This window comes from Phyllobates terribilis, unplaced genomic scaffold (genome assembly GCF_046119375.1).
Source record: "Phyllobates terribilis strain yellow unplaced genomic scaffold, ASM4611937v1 Scaffold_172__1_contigs__length_4051808, whole genome shotgun sequence".
Taxonomy (NCBI): Eukaryota; Metazoa; Chordata; class Amphibia; order Anura; family Dendrobatidae; genus Phyllobates; species Phyllobates terribilis.
Genome location: NW_027362932.1, coordinates 2,964,166 through 2,978,493, shown reverse-complemented (window position 1 = coordinate 2,978,493; position 14,328 = coordinate 2,964,166).

Genomic DNA, 14,328 nt, shown 5'->3' with positions numbered 1-14,328 from the left:
TCAGAAGTGACACCATTTTAGAAATTATACCCCTTTGGGAATTTATCTGCAAGTGTAGTGAGTTTTCCAGATACAAGCAGCAGTGGATGTTGCTGAGTGAAAATTGCAAATCTGCATTGTAGTGACCAGTACGTTGTAGTCCTCAGTACGCTGTAGCCCCCAATACATTGTAGTGACCAGTACATTGTGTCCAGCCCATGCTTCTGGAGACACACACCTGTAATTTAGGCCGGCTGTCATCACTACAGAAAGGCCAAACATGTGGACGCTAAATGTGGTTTAGGCTCAGATGACTGCCTTCTGGACATCTGTCAAGTCAGCAGTCTTCCCTATGATTCTGGAGCCTACTGAAACAGACTAAGGTGCCTTTTTAAATGCTTCGGAAGCCTTTGCAGGTGTTTTTTGTTAATTATTCTAATTTACTGAGATAATGATTTTTGTGTTTTCATTGGATGTAACCCATAATCATCAACATTAACAGGAATAAACGCTTGAAATAGATCACTCTGTAATGACTCTATATAATATGAGTTTCACTTTTTGTATTGAAGAATTGAAATAAATTAACTTTTTGATGATATTCTAATTGTGTGAGAAGCACCTGTAAATGCGAGTATTATAACACTATTGCAATACTGCACCCCTGTATATTCCCCCTGGAGTTCACCAAATTCTGTACTATACATAGTAGACGAAACATAATAAATTCAGATACACGGCTGCTAGATATTAATTGAATTCTTTATTGGCTTCATACAAGATATCAAATGTAGAATTTCCCACCAGTCGTGTGGGGCAATAGTCATGTGGCCCTGATGATGATGGGCTCACGGAGAGTCGTCCGTCAGAACTCAGGAGAGGAAAAACCCCCGGTGGAGGAAACCTCTAGGGAACCATGTCTGAGGGCCTGCCCTTCCCTTGGGCGGTGCTGGATGATGGCAGCTTGTGTTGTAGATCGGGGTTGATGCAGCAGAAAATTCACTTATTCAGTGATTACATCTGACTGCAGAAAGTAATGAGAACAGAGACCGAGCCCGGAATCTGCCTCGTCCTGAAGTGCGGCTCCTCTGCTCCTGACATGGCGGCCGCCACATCATTGACTTCTTATAGCCGTCACCTCCAGCTGTACCCCGTCTTCTTAGTGGGACCCCAGCTCGCTTACAGTGATCTGTAGAAACAGGGAACAGAACTGATCATGGAGCAGCCGAATATTTAATATCCGAGACGTTCACACGATTTACTCCCGGTCACTGCTGCTTAGTACACTCCTCTTACCTGGATTATATTTGGTCCATGGTGATGACAGAAACACCGACACTTGTTATAGCTGCGGGGGTCATTCTTGTTCTGGTTCACACCTCTGTGTACAAAATAACAGAAAACCCCTTATAATCCTGCTATAATTAATCTCTTAATACATCTTTATAGGGGCTGGAGCTAAGCTTTACTGATAAACGGCTCCAATAATTGCAGCGCCCCCCCCCCCCCCATCATATTTATACATTCACTATATTGAGGGTATTATGGAAAGTCCATGGTTACTTACTGGTGCAGGCTGGTCTGTGGTCCCGGGTCGTGTCCGGTTGAAGGTCAGGGCGATCTTGTGGACGGTCATTGACTCTACATGCCGTTTATAGGCATGGAGTCACTTCCTGACCTTTTTGGGAAATGCGCTGATCCTGCCGGTCTGCAGGCAGGATATCAGATGAGTCCTCATCAACCGATGCCGGAACTCTGCTCTGGGTTCACCGCCATCTGCTATAAGCTCGTAGGCAAACGCTATGGCGAATAAGCCACAGTCATAGCTGTTCCTCTGCTGATCCACATCGATAAATGTCAGATGTTTCAGGGGCTCTTCGACCACTTCACTGTACAGGTTGATAATCTGCTCACAGATGGACGGAGTCAGATTTCCGGAGTTGATGCTGTCGGCCACAAAGATTTGGCCATTTTTGTAGCAGGTGGTCAGCCAGTGCACCCTCTCCTCATCATAGTGGATTTGTACAGCATTCTTCAGTACACTGTACCCTGGCACTAGAAGAGCGCAGGGGGGCTGCAGGCCATCAAAACCCTCAAACTGACTCTGCAGCAGGTCCTGGGCCATCATGACGATCTCATCATCCAGGAAGCCTTCCTCCCCTTTGCTCAGCAGGATGGTTAACTGCTCTGGAGACAGGATGTCCTCCTGTTTCCCGATATCGGGCATCTCCACTTGTGGGGTCTCCATCTCCGGGGTTACCTCTCTCAGTAGATCAGAAAAGTTTTCTGTAGCAGCTCTCTTGGCCGGTGGCAGCATCTTGGGCTGACTGTCCTCGGAGGTTGGTGCTTTTCTTTTTAGATTGTCCCGGGGTCTTGTTTGTAGCAGCCCCTCGTGTGCACCTTGTGCACATTCTGGATCGGCAAGATCCTCTCCACTTTCTGCAATGCTGGCAGTGGATTCAGTATCACCTACTATGTAGGTTGGACTCTTCTCACCGCTGTCTTGGCTGATGACTTGGTCTTTACGTCTGGTTATAGCAACTGACCTGAAGCGCCTGACTGCTGTAATGGTGGCAGATTTCGTGGCCAGGAAGGAATCCTTCAGCAGTGTTCTCCAATTGCGATGGGATTTCCTGAATCGGGTCAGAAGGCTAAAGCCAATTGACTTGCAGGAAGAGAGAGCCTTGACCAGCAGCCGCTGGCCATAACGGGGACGTCCATGAATCCTCATGATGGCGTCGCTTTCTTTCTCCTTCTTTCTCCTTTTATTCCTTTAGCTTTGTGTATCCAATAAAGAGTCACACAAAAGACAGCCCCGGCTCTGCGCTCAGGCATTCTATACACTTTACTCCCATTGTGATGTCACAGAGCCGATGATGACACCAGAGTTCCATGTAGATCGTGACATCACCGCCATGTAGATGATGACCTCACAGCTCCAGGCCCAGCTGCTAAGGGCTCCCCAGTAAGATTGATGGTGACTCTACAGCTACATGCAGTTATTTTCTAACCCTTGTTCACACATTTTCAGCCGCATTCTCCATATATTGGAATGAGGAGGTGCGTCTGTGTGTAGCCAAATCTCCACCGACGTATATAGAGATTGCAATAGGGGGGTATTGGTGGTTTATGGCACTTGCTGTAAAGAGTAAGTGCACAATATGACCCATGTTACATGTAGTTTTACCAGAAAGGTTTGCAATTGAACTTGTTAAAGGCGTCATGTTTTTACAGTATGTTCACACGTTGCGTTTTTGCTGCTGTTTTTTTCTGCAGCCAAAACTTGATGTCTTGATAGTAAAAAAGCTGCAGACAAAAAACAGTTTTTTATTGCGTCTTTTTGCTGCGTTCTTCAGGATCCCAAAGTTCAGCTTTGCTTCCACCATACAAGCATGAGCAATGCAAGGTGTTAGGCCACCAACAACAGACGGATGTGACACCAGAAAACATTTTGGGGAAAAGGGGCAATTTGATACAATTATTTAGTGGAACAAGATTTTTATGTCTGAAAAACTAGTGACTATTCATGAAAAAATACACAATTGGAAGTGTAAAAACAGCTAGGGGAATTGGTCAGTCATAGTTTACCCAAGACTTGGCGGTGCATTGAGATATCAGGTATTGTTTCCTTTTACACATATCACTAATTTAATTAAAATGTACTAATCCTATCTGCCATCTCGGGTGATGAAACCAAGACATTTAGGTTTAAATGCGGGAAAATCACAGAAATAAATGGGTTTCACGTCCAGCCATACCTGTGTTTTTTTTGTTTTTTGTTTTTTTTTTCACTAAAAGCGCTGCAAGAACTGTTGGCAACGTTTTCTGCTGCATTTCTGCTGCTTTTTTGCACTTACTTGTAACTTTCTATGAGTGAAAGAATTAACATGCATCAGTTTTCCAATTCAGTCAGGAAGAGTAAAACAAAAAATAAGCGTGAACCTGAGATTTCTGAAATCTCCTAGCTTTTGCCGACATTGTAAAAAGCAGCTTTTAATTTGCATAAAAACACAATGTGTGAACATAGCCTTAGGCTGCACTCACATGCTGCTTTCTCTAATCCCCTCCAGGACAGCACCAACAGGAGGTTGCCTCCCCATCCTAATTAGGGACAGGAACCAAGAGGTTAAATAGCCCTTCCCTTCCCTCTAACCTCAGTGTTTTTCTTGTCCCTAAGGGATGAAGAGGTTTCCTTCTGGTGCGGCTGTGGCCGGCAATCTACTTCCCCAAAAATCAGTACCTTTCAGCCGGGTAGCCGTGGATCGATCGCCCTGTGCCTTCCTTCCATGTCCGCTGCTCTTTCCTCCCGGCGGGACAGCACCTTCCTCCAGAGCTCATTCAATGCTGGATGGTGAGAAGATATTGGCTGGGGGCCTCCTGTAGCTCCCCAGCCAGTTGCGATGTCTCCCCCTCTCCCTGAGCGCAACGCTCTCCTCCGGTGTATAGCTGGCCGCATGGAGAGCTCATAGGAAGTGACGCGCGCCGGTCCATTCAATGGCCGCGTCGTCACTTCTGGTTGCGTTCCAGGGTGGAATGCACTGCCATTTTGGAAATTTGAAATTTCAATTAAAAAAGTGCAATAATCAGGATTGGTGGACCTGATATCAGGAGAGGGGGGGGCCTCATCCTATTGGATGAGGACAGCGCTGGATCTCAGTTCCTGTATAAAAGGACCCTGATGGAAGACACCATAAGGAAGGACTGAGGTTCTAAAGATGGATGTGTCTGCCCCTAAAGCTGCATCTGCAGAGCCCAGCACAAACTCTGGCCCAGTGAGTATGTCTGGTATGGGTAAGTCCGTCTCGGTGCAGGATCCATTCTTATGTTTTCCCCACCGCCAGGAGGAGCTCAACGATCACGAGTGCACCCTGCTGCTCCTTTCTGAATCTATGGATCGGCGATCTTCGTCCGTGCCGTGGACTTGGTATGTAGTGTCGGAGTGCATGTGTGACCAGTATGCTCCTCCTGGCGGTGGTCTTGCAGCCATTGAAGGGCAAAGGGCATGTGCGACTGGCCCCTCTGTTAACTCCTCCTGACGGAGGCAGGGTGCATGTGTGGCTGACTGCTCTGTTAACTCCTCCTGACTTAGGCTGGGGGCATATGTGACCGGCCCCTCTGTTAACTCCTCCTGGCAGAGGCAGGGTGCATGTATGACCGGCCGCTCTGTTAACTCCTCCTGGTGGTGGTCTTCTGGCTACAGGAATACTGAGGCCGCCAGTGGTGGTATCCGCTGCATACGTTATGATTGATCTCGTCTCTTCCAATCATCATCTAATTCACCAGATTTTTAATATACCGTATATACTCGAGTATAAGCCGAGTTTTTCAGCACATTTTTTGTTCTGATAAAGCCCCTCTCTGCTTATACTCTGGTATATACTCGAGTATATAGAAATTCTGGTGGTGTGTAGTGGTGGGGCAGGTTGTGACGGTGGAGGAGCGGGGCACACGCTGTAGCCGCTGCTGCAGCTACCACGTGTGCCCGCTGCTAAAGAGAAATTAATATTCCCTCTTCTCCACTCCCATGGAGAAGGATGAATATTCATTCTCTTTAGTAGCGGGCACAGAGAAGCGTTGAGCCGCAGTTCCTGCTGACAGTGCCCGCTACTAAAGAGAGTGCATATTCACTCTTCTCCACGCCCATAGTCCCGGCGTGGAGAGGAGTGAATGTGCCAGCAGCTCAGCGTCTGAGAGCGCATGGCAGTGACGTCATGCGCTGCTCAGATGCTGACATGAGCTGCTGCAGCAGAAAACGAAGCAGAGCAGAAGTGAGGAAGGAAGGTGAGTATAAGGGTATGTGCACATGGGCGTTATTGGCAGCGCTTTGAACGCTGTGTACTTTATTGGGGATTGGGGATGAGGGGGCATGCATACCAGAATTGGGGGATGAGGAGTGCCATACATACCAGAATTGGGGGATGAGGGGTGCCATACATACCAGAATTGGGGGATGAGGGGTGCCATACATACCAGAATTGGGGGATGAGGGGTGCCATACATACCAGAATTGGGGGATGAGGGGTGCCATACATACCAGAATTGGGGGATGAGGGGTGCCATACATACCAGAATTGGGGGATGAGGGGTGCCATACATACCAGAATTGGGGGATGAGGGGTGCCATGCGTACCAGGATTGGGGATGAGGGGGCCATGCGTACCAGGATTGGGGATAAGGGGGCCTCCTCAGGACCAAGGGGTGAGATGCTGCTTCTCGAGAGGCCCTGACCTCCTCAAGACGAGGGGGTGAGACGCTGCTTCTCGAGAGGCCCCAACCTCCTCAAGAAGAGGGGGTGAGAGGCCCCAACCTCCTTAAGACGAGGGGGTAAGACACTGCTTCTCGAGCCCCATCCTCCTTAAGACGAGGGGGTAAGACACTGCTTCTCGAGCCCCAACCTCCTTAAAACGAGGGGGTAAGATGCTGCTTCTCGAGAGACCCCCGACCACTTCAGGAAGAGGGGGTGAGACGCAGTGAAGACCTGCTACAGTATTTATTGTACAAGAATGAAGTATGAAAATTGTACAAAGTACCTTCGTCCTCGTCCTCGCTGGACTCGCTGACGTGCACGCTCACAGCCGTGTTTGGGGAGTCTGTCCATTCAAAGTAAACCCCAAAACCAATGTCAAAGTTATCTGTGGCAAACTCCCAGAAAAGATAGGAGCCCTCCTCGTGTGTGGGGACCCGGACTGTGACCATCTCTCCTCTTCCGACGGTGATGACTGAATCCGCGTCCTGCCGGATCTTCTCTTTGAAGTCTTTAATTTGGGGTCTTGTCCACATGGATGGGGCAGCAATGACCGGCGTGGACTCTGTAGAGAGAAGGAAGTGGAAAAATAATGAGCAAACATAAACCATTAGCCAATGTCCAGGTATCGTCTGATTGTCCACCCAACAGACCCCAACCCCACTGAGGTCAATAGGACGCACCTTTAGGCCCGTTCTCCAGCAGGTCTTCCAGCGGGGTCGGCCTCCAGTTCTGTCTCAGCATTGTCTATTTGTGGGTGGGTTTGTCCGTTGACCGAGGGGGCTTCTCCGGAGCCGGTGATGCTTCCCATGTTCATCTTGGATGGAGAACTGACAGGGGAGCTGGTTCCAGCCGAAAGTGCCTCCTGCTGTTTCTGTAAGGCCGAGAGGGTAAGGAGAGGGTAACACCACGTCATTTATGAGCATTCTTCATTTCTTGTATGCTGCAAAGCAAAACTGCAGTGTAAAGCATGAGGGGAAGAACAAAGAAGCTTAACTTCTAATGAGGCAGCGTTTCAGACAACCACAGGCTCCAATAGACGCTGCACACAAATCCCACTGTCTTCCACTTATAAACGCTGCATCTAATCAACCAGCTACTCAGCGCACCACCATCATCAAGAGCAAAACTCAGCCGCGCAATTTTTTTCTTACTAAAAACAATTAGTTAATTAGTTCAGGTTCCAGGGAGCGTAAAGTGCAGGGTTTATTTTCTACATCAAAACCCGCAATAGCAATCTACTCTGATTATCGTATTTTTACAGCTGTTTTTACCCCATTTATTGTTGAAGATCTGAAGGTTTTATTAATTCTGTACAAGAAGCGAGGGCATTTTTTCATGCATTTTTTCGACTCCACAGGAAAAAATAAACAAACCAAAAAAACACAAATTTCAGCAACGTCTTTAGATGCACAGCGGTCAGGAGTTTTCCGGGAAGCACAAGAAGTTTGCTCTAACTTTTAAAACAGTGTTTCCAAAACTCCAGTCCTCACGGCCCCCACAGGTCATGTTTCAGGATCTCCTTCATATTACACAGGTGAGAGAATTCCTGATGCCTTGATAGTATTACACAGGTGATGGAAATACTAAGGAAATCCTGAAAACATGACCTATGGGGGCCGTGAGGACTGGAGTTTGGGAAACACCGTTTTAAACACAGGGGATTTTCTGCAAAAAAAAACAAACCCTGCAGCATTTATGCTACGTGGGAACATGGTCCGACAGGTAAATGCAGCTCAGAGCAGCGAGGCTCGGGGGTCTGTGCGCTGCGTCTACCTGTTGCTGAGCGAGCTGCACTTGGTACAGCTGCTGCATGTACTGCTGGTAGTGCTGTTCCTGCAGCTGCCGGATCAGGAGCTGCTGTTGCTCGAAGTTCCCCGGGTACTGCTGCGCTGCGTACTGCTGAAACTGCACCGCTGTCTGCGAGTTCAGGGCGGCCATGATCTGCTGCCTGCAAAAAAAAAATAGAATTAAGATTTGAAACACAAATGCACGGTCCTGCCCTAATGACTGCTGCACCCGCCATTGCCTGTGGCCGGCAGAGCTTTAGTAATTTTCCATTAAAATGAATGTGACAGGGCTCCGTGGACCCCATTGTTGGTGACCCCAGCGCATGTACCCTCCAACCGGTCACCAGCATTGCATACAACAGACTGCTCCTTGCACTATGGCTCATACTACGAGGGTCCTGAATGAGTGACCCACCCAAAAATATCCTTTAAGAAAGATGAGTGACTTCCGATGGGAGTACTTACTTCTGCTGTTCCATTCTACACCGTTCATCCTCCGCTCGCATCCTCTCTTCCTCCTCTCTCCGCAGCCTCTGCTCCTCTTCTTTCCTCCACTTCTCCTCCTCTCGCTGCAGCCGCTGCCGCTCCTCCTCTTCCCGCCGTCTCCGCTCCTCCTCTTCTCTCCTGTAAAGTCAGCAGATGACGCTTTACACTGAACTATGTCGGACATGATTTTTGCAGCAGCGTCAACCGTTCTCACTTCCTGGGACTTAAAGCAGAAGTCCGGTCCATGATCCCTCCGGTCTTACATACCGACTGCTCCGTAAATCCATAATCACCGACTCCAGCTACAGTGGTGGCCAAAAGTATTGGCACCCCTGCAATTCTGTCAGATAATACTCCGTTTCTTCCTGAAAATGATTGCAATCACAAATTCTTTGGTATTATTATCTTCATTTAATTTGTCTTCAATGAAAAAACACAAAAAGAATTGTCCTAAAGCCAAATTGGATACAATTCCACACCCAACCTAAAAAACGGGGTGGACAAAAGTATTGGCACTGTTTGAAAAATCATGTGATTCTTCTCTAATACGTGTAATTAACAGCACCTGTAACTTACCTGTGGCACCTAACAGGTGTTGGCAATAACTAAATCACACTTGCAGCCAGTTAACATGGATTAAAGTTGACTCAACCTCTGTCCTGTGTCCTTGTGTGTACCACATTGAGCATGGCGAAAAGAAAGAAGACCAAAGAACTGTCTGAGGACTTGAGAAACCAAGTTGTGAGGAAGCATGAGCAATCTCAAGGCTACAAGTCCATCTCCAAAGACCTGAATGTTCCTGTGTCTTCCGTGCGCAGTGTCATCAAGAAGTTTAAAGCCCATGGCACTCTGACAGAATTGCAGGGGTGCCAATACTTTTGGCCACCACTGTATACTGCAATTTGTACTGGAGTAGAAGGTAACCTGAAAGATGCCTCATGTCCTATCAGTCTCATACTGCTGTTTTGTCCCCCATGCTTTACACTGCAGGTTGGATTCTATGTATTGAACTTAGTCAAAGTTTAAGAACTCCTGCGGCTTTAAGTTAGTGATATGATAGGGATTTGATACCACTTAAGGCAGTTGGAAATTTTACAAAATTGACCCATAAAAAACAAATATTTCTCGCCTGATGACTCCTTCACTTCTCCCGTGCTCACACTCTGGCGGCCATCACTTTTTTTCCTGCAGCGATGATGTTGTATATAATCCATGTGACTGCTGCAGTCGATCACTGGTTTCTACGGTCTCATGCTGTACTTGCCAGTGATTGGCTGCAGGAAACAGAAAGCTCCTTTAAACTAACAGACAACCCCTTTAAGTGTGGAAAAACGTGACCCAGATGTCGATCATCATCTATCTTGTGAGATAGCGACTGCTGTTAACCTCTGCTATAGACTGGAGCGGAAAGATTTGCAGGACCCTGGTCCGGCATCCATAGAAAACCGCTGCAAACCATCTCCTATCTATCAGCATCACCAGCGCCTCTTCTGGTAGAGTTGGGTGGGTTCACTGCACAATCTGCAGAGCGGTCCCTTTAAGAACGTCTCCAGTAACTATTAGTGCTGGAGTTGTCTTCAGGTACCTGTCTGCAGGTTGTGCGTCACCTTGCTGCTCAGCCCTATTCACTTTAATAGAACTGAGCTGCAATACCAGGCACAGCCTGTGGACACGTGTGGCGCTGTTTCGGGAGGAAACCAGCAGTTACCGTGCAGCACCGATGCCGGATGTACGGATTGTAGGGATTAGTACCTTTTTCTCTCCTGCTCTTCTTTCTCTATTTTATGGGATGTGACGTATGTGGAGAAGAGGTGGCAGCATCTGTTCAGGAGGGTGACAAACTCCGTCATGGCTTCCTGCTTGCTTAGGTTGCCCAGGGCCGTCCATTCTTTCCTGTGAGAAAGACGACAGTGTGTGAACGACGCTCAGAGGGAGCAAAGGCTTCTATGAAGAGGTTAGAAACGCATCGTCGCTCAGTTTTATGCAAGAAACAGTCTGCAGTTTTCTATTAAACTTTGCATTTCAATTCCTATTTTTTTTTTGGACACATCAGATCGATGCATGCCCATGATGGAAAATCTGTTGCCGTTTTGCGTACACAGCTCCCATAAATGCTCATGGTAATGAGGTTCACCCTGCAGTCCCTGACTGCTTCTTTAGTGGGGAAAAATATACAATGGCAGGATCAGACTACATATGTAGTGTAGTCTGTAACCATGGAGACACACAGATCTGCATCAGTGCTGTGTATACAAAACGATAAGAAAGCGTTAGGCTATTTACAAAGTGGCTACTTTTTTTATAGGAATGTGATACACAAACAAAGCACACGACGTTCGTTACCTCCTATCGTTGCCCAGGACATCGAAGAAGCCGACTTCGGGGCACGTGTCGGGGTTGTACAGTTCCAGGAGGACTTGTTTGTGCAGAGCCACCAGCCTCAGCTTCTCCTCGTAGGTTGGATGGAAAGCCTTCCCGTCCTTCTCTGTAAAAAAATACAGAAGGAAAATGGTTAGGAGACCCATCACATGTACCAAACTGCGTGTGCCGCCATATAATGCTCCACAAAAACTGTAATAAGACAGTGATAGGACCACTAAAGCCACCTGACCCCAGTGTGCAGTAATCAGACCCTGCAATACTGAGTAATATCTGTGCACAACACATAATACAATCCACTTTCCAGTAATTGGACCCAGAACGATAAAATTAAATTCTTACAGGGTGATTCCTTAAATACCTTGTAAAAGTCCCTGAGCTCCCCCGATTCTGCAGCTCTTTTCCGTTTTTTGCTGCGTCGCTCCATTGCAGAGATATTCACATTTGCGTTTTTTGGAGCGCTGCATGTGAAATCTCTGCTTGTAGTGCAACGGGCTGTTTCTTCTCTGCTTCCACAGATCAGGAGAAGATCTAGTAGTCGAGCATGTGATCATTGGCAGCGTCTTGGAGGGAGGGGTGAAAGTGCGTACTCCCAAATAAGACTAAAAAAATGCAAAGTTGTACTGCAAAGCAGAGATTTCACATACTCACATTTGTTGCTTTCGGAGTGCAGTATCTCTGCAATGGAGCGACGCAGTGCAAAACGGCAGAAAAGCAGCAGGGTTCAGGAGGGCTCAGGGGTTTTTACCAGATATGTAACTAAATTTTTTGAGGCCGAGTGACAAAACCAAAAATATTTTTATATGCATCTCCAAAAGTACAGCCTAGTTTCCCTGCAGCCACATTAAATGTTGTGATACTGTACTGTGTGCCAAATGATAAAGGCAGCTCTGCTAAACCTGACTGTATGAATACAGTAGCCACCAAAAGTTTTGCATTTTTTTTTTAAATTGTGATTGCTTCTGTTTGGTTGTTGTGAGGCCATTTTTCTGGTGATTTTAGTTAACTGGAAGCAAATGATTGTCAGCTATCAGGACAAAAATTGTGTTGGACATTGTTTTATCCCTTTATGTGTTAGTTTTCAACATTTGCTGGAACAAATGTTTTGCATATTTTGTTATGGGCAGTCGAATTTTGCCTAAATTTTTTTTTTTTGCGTTTTTAGGTTAAAAACATGGCAGAGACAAAGCCAAATTTATCACCAGATGTCAGGAAGCTTATTATTCTGGGAGTGAAGTCAGGGAAAAGCCATAAAGAGGCAGCTATGGAATTCACCTGTTCTCAGAGTCAAGTGTCAGATATATTAAAGAAAGAAAAAGAAGGTTCTGGAACAGCCGGCAAACCTAGAAGTGGATGACCAAGGAGAACTTCCTCCAGAGTTGATCACATTATAAAGAAAAAGTCAGTATCTGATGTCCACAAAATGAACAAAGAATATGGGGTCAAAGTGAGTCGCGACGACTAAGCAGTAGGGCTGAATGCACGAGTTCCAGTCAAGAAGCCTTTCATCTCTGCAAAGAACCGGAAGGTCCGACTTGTGTTTGCCAAAGAACACAGCCAACGGAAAGAGACAGATTGGTCTAAGGTGTTGGGGTCGGATGAATCCAAGTTCAATCTGTTTGGTAGTGATGGCAGCACTGTATATACTGCAGAATTGGAAAACGTAATGATGTAAGGTACCAAACGCCTACAGTGAAACATGGTGGTGGCAATCTCATGGTTTTGGGCTGCTTTTCTGCATCGGCCATTGGCATAGAATTGATGGAAATATGAATGCTACCATGAACAAGGATACAGTTGTGCTCAAAAGTTTACATACCCCGGCAGAATTTTTCCTTTCTTGGTCTTGTTTCAGAGAATATGAATGAGAACAAAAAAACTTTTTCTCCACTCATGGTTATTGGTTGGGTGAAGCCATTTATTGTCAAACTACTGTGTTTTCTCTTTTTAAATCTTAATGGCAACCAAAAACATCCAAATGACCCTGATCAAAAGTTCACATACCCTGGTGATTTTGGCCTGATAACATGCACAGAATTTGACACAAATGGGATTGAATCAGGGCCGGCGTCAGCAAATGGAACGAAGCAAGATCCCTCAAGATGTCTTGAATACCCGAGTGGCTTCAATGCGGTGCGGCAGGAACTAAAGCAAGAGGTTATGTTACAAAATACTAAGTTATGGCATTGTAAAGAATGAATTACTCTCTATGTTGTGATCAATAAATAGTAGATGCAAAACTTTTGGCCGTCAGTTTTCTTTAATTAAAAGACCATTCCTATATTCAAAAGCATTTTGGTTACAATTAAGGTCTTGTATGATGACAACTTCATGCACTTTCAATTCCTCACCAGGGAAATGGCATCACAACAACCAGACAGAAGTCATCACATTTTTAAAAAAAAAAAAAGCAAAACTTTTGGACTCTATTGTATAATCTATATGTGCGCTGTATCGGCCATAGTATCAGAGATAATGCGGTGTCTGACTATCTGTATGATCTGAATCTAAGTGAAGGAGGCAGGAAACATTTCCGCAAGAACGGTCCAGTCACGCTAAAATTCACAACGGAACTTTAATCATTGCATAATGGAATTTTCTGAACTTTCTAACACTGTTTCAAATGCTTCACATTTCTAGATCTCTGCTTTCCGGCAGTGAATGAAGACTCGTTCTGACCAAATACTTTTCACACTGGTACATTCTTACAGATCTTATCCTGGTACAATATATCAATACAGAAGGAAGAGGTTCAGTCTGATGGTTTAGAACAGATACAACTGTAGCAAACTCCCAGCTATTATTATTATTTATTTATATAGCGCCGTTGATTCCATGGCGCTGTACATAAGGGGTTACATACCAAGTAAAAATATCACTTACAGTAAACAAACTAACAATGATAGACTGGTAGAGAGGGAGGAGGACCCTGCCCTTGCGGGCTTACATTCTACAGGAGTGGGGAGGAGACAATAGGTTGGGGGTTGCAGTAGCTCCGGTGTTGTTGAGGAGGCAGCGGGGTCATTGCAGGCTGTAAGCTTTCTTGAAGAGATGGGTTTTCAGGTTCCGTCTGAAGGATCCGGATGTGGAGGATAATCGGACGTGTTGAGGCACAGAATTCCAGAGGATGGGGGATATTCGGGAGGAATCTTGGAGGTGATTGCGTGAGGAACGGATAAGTGTGGAGGAGAGAAGGAGGTCTTGGGAGGACTGGAGGTTACGTGAGGGAATATATCGGGAGATTAGTTCAGAGATATACGGAGGAGAGAGGTTATGGATGGCTTTGTAGGTCAGTGTTAGTAGTTTGAACTGGATATGCTGGGGGAATGGGAGCCAGTGAAGCAATTTGCAAAGGGGCTTAGCAGAGGAGTAGCGAGGCGAGAGATGAACAAGTCGTGCAGCAGAGTTGAGGATAGACTGGAGGAGTGCGAGAGTGTTAGCAGGGAGGCC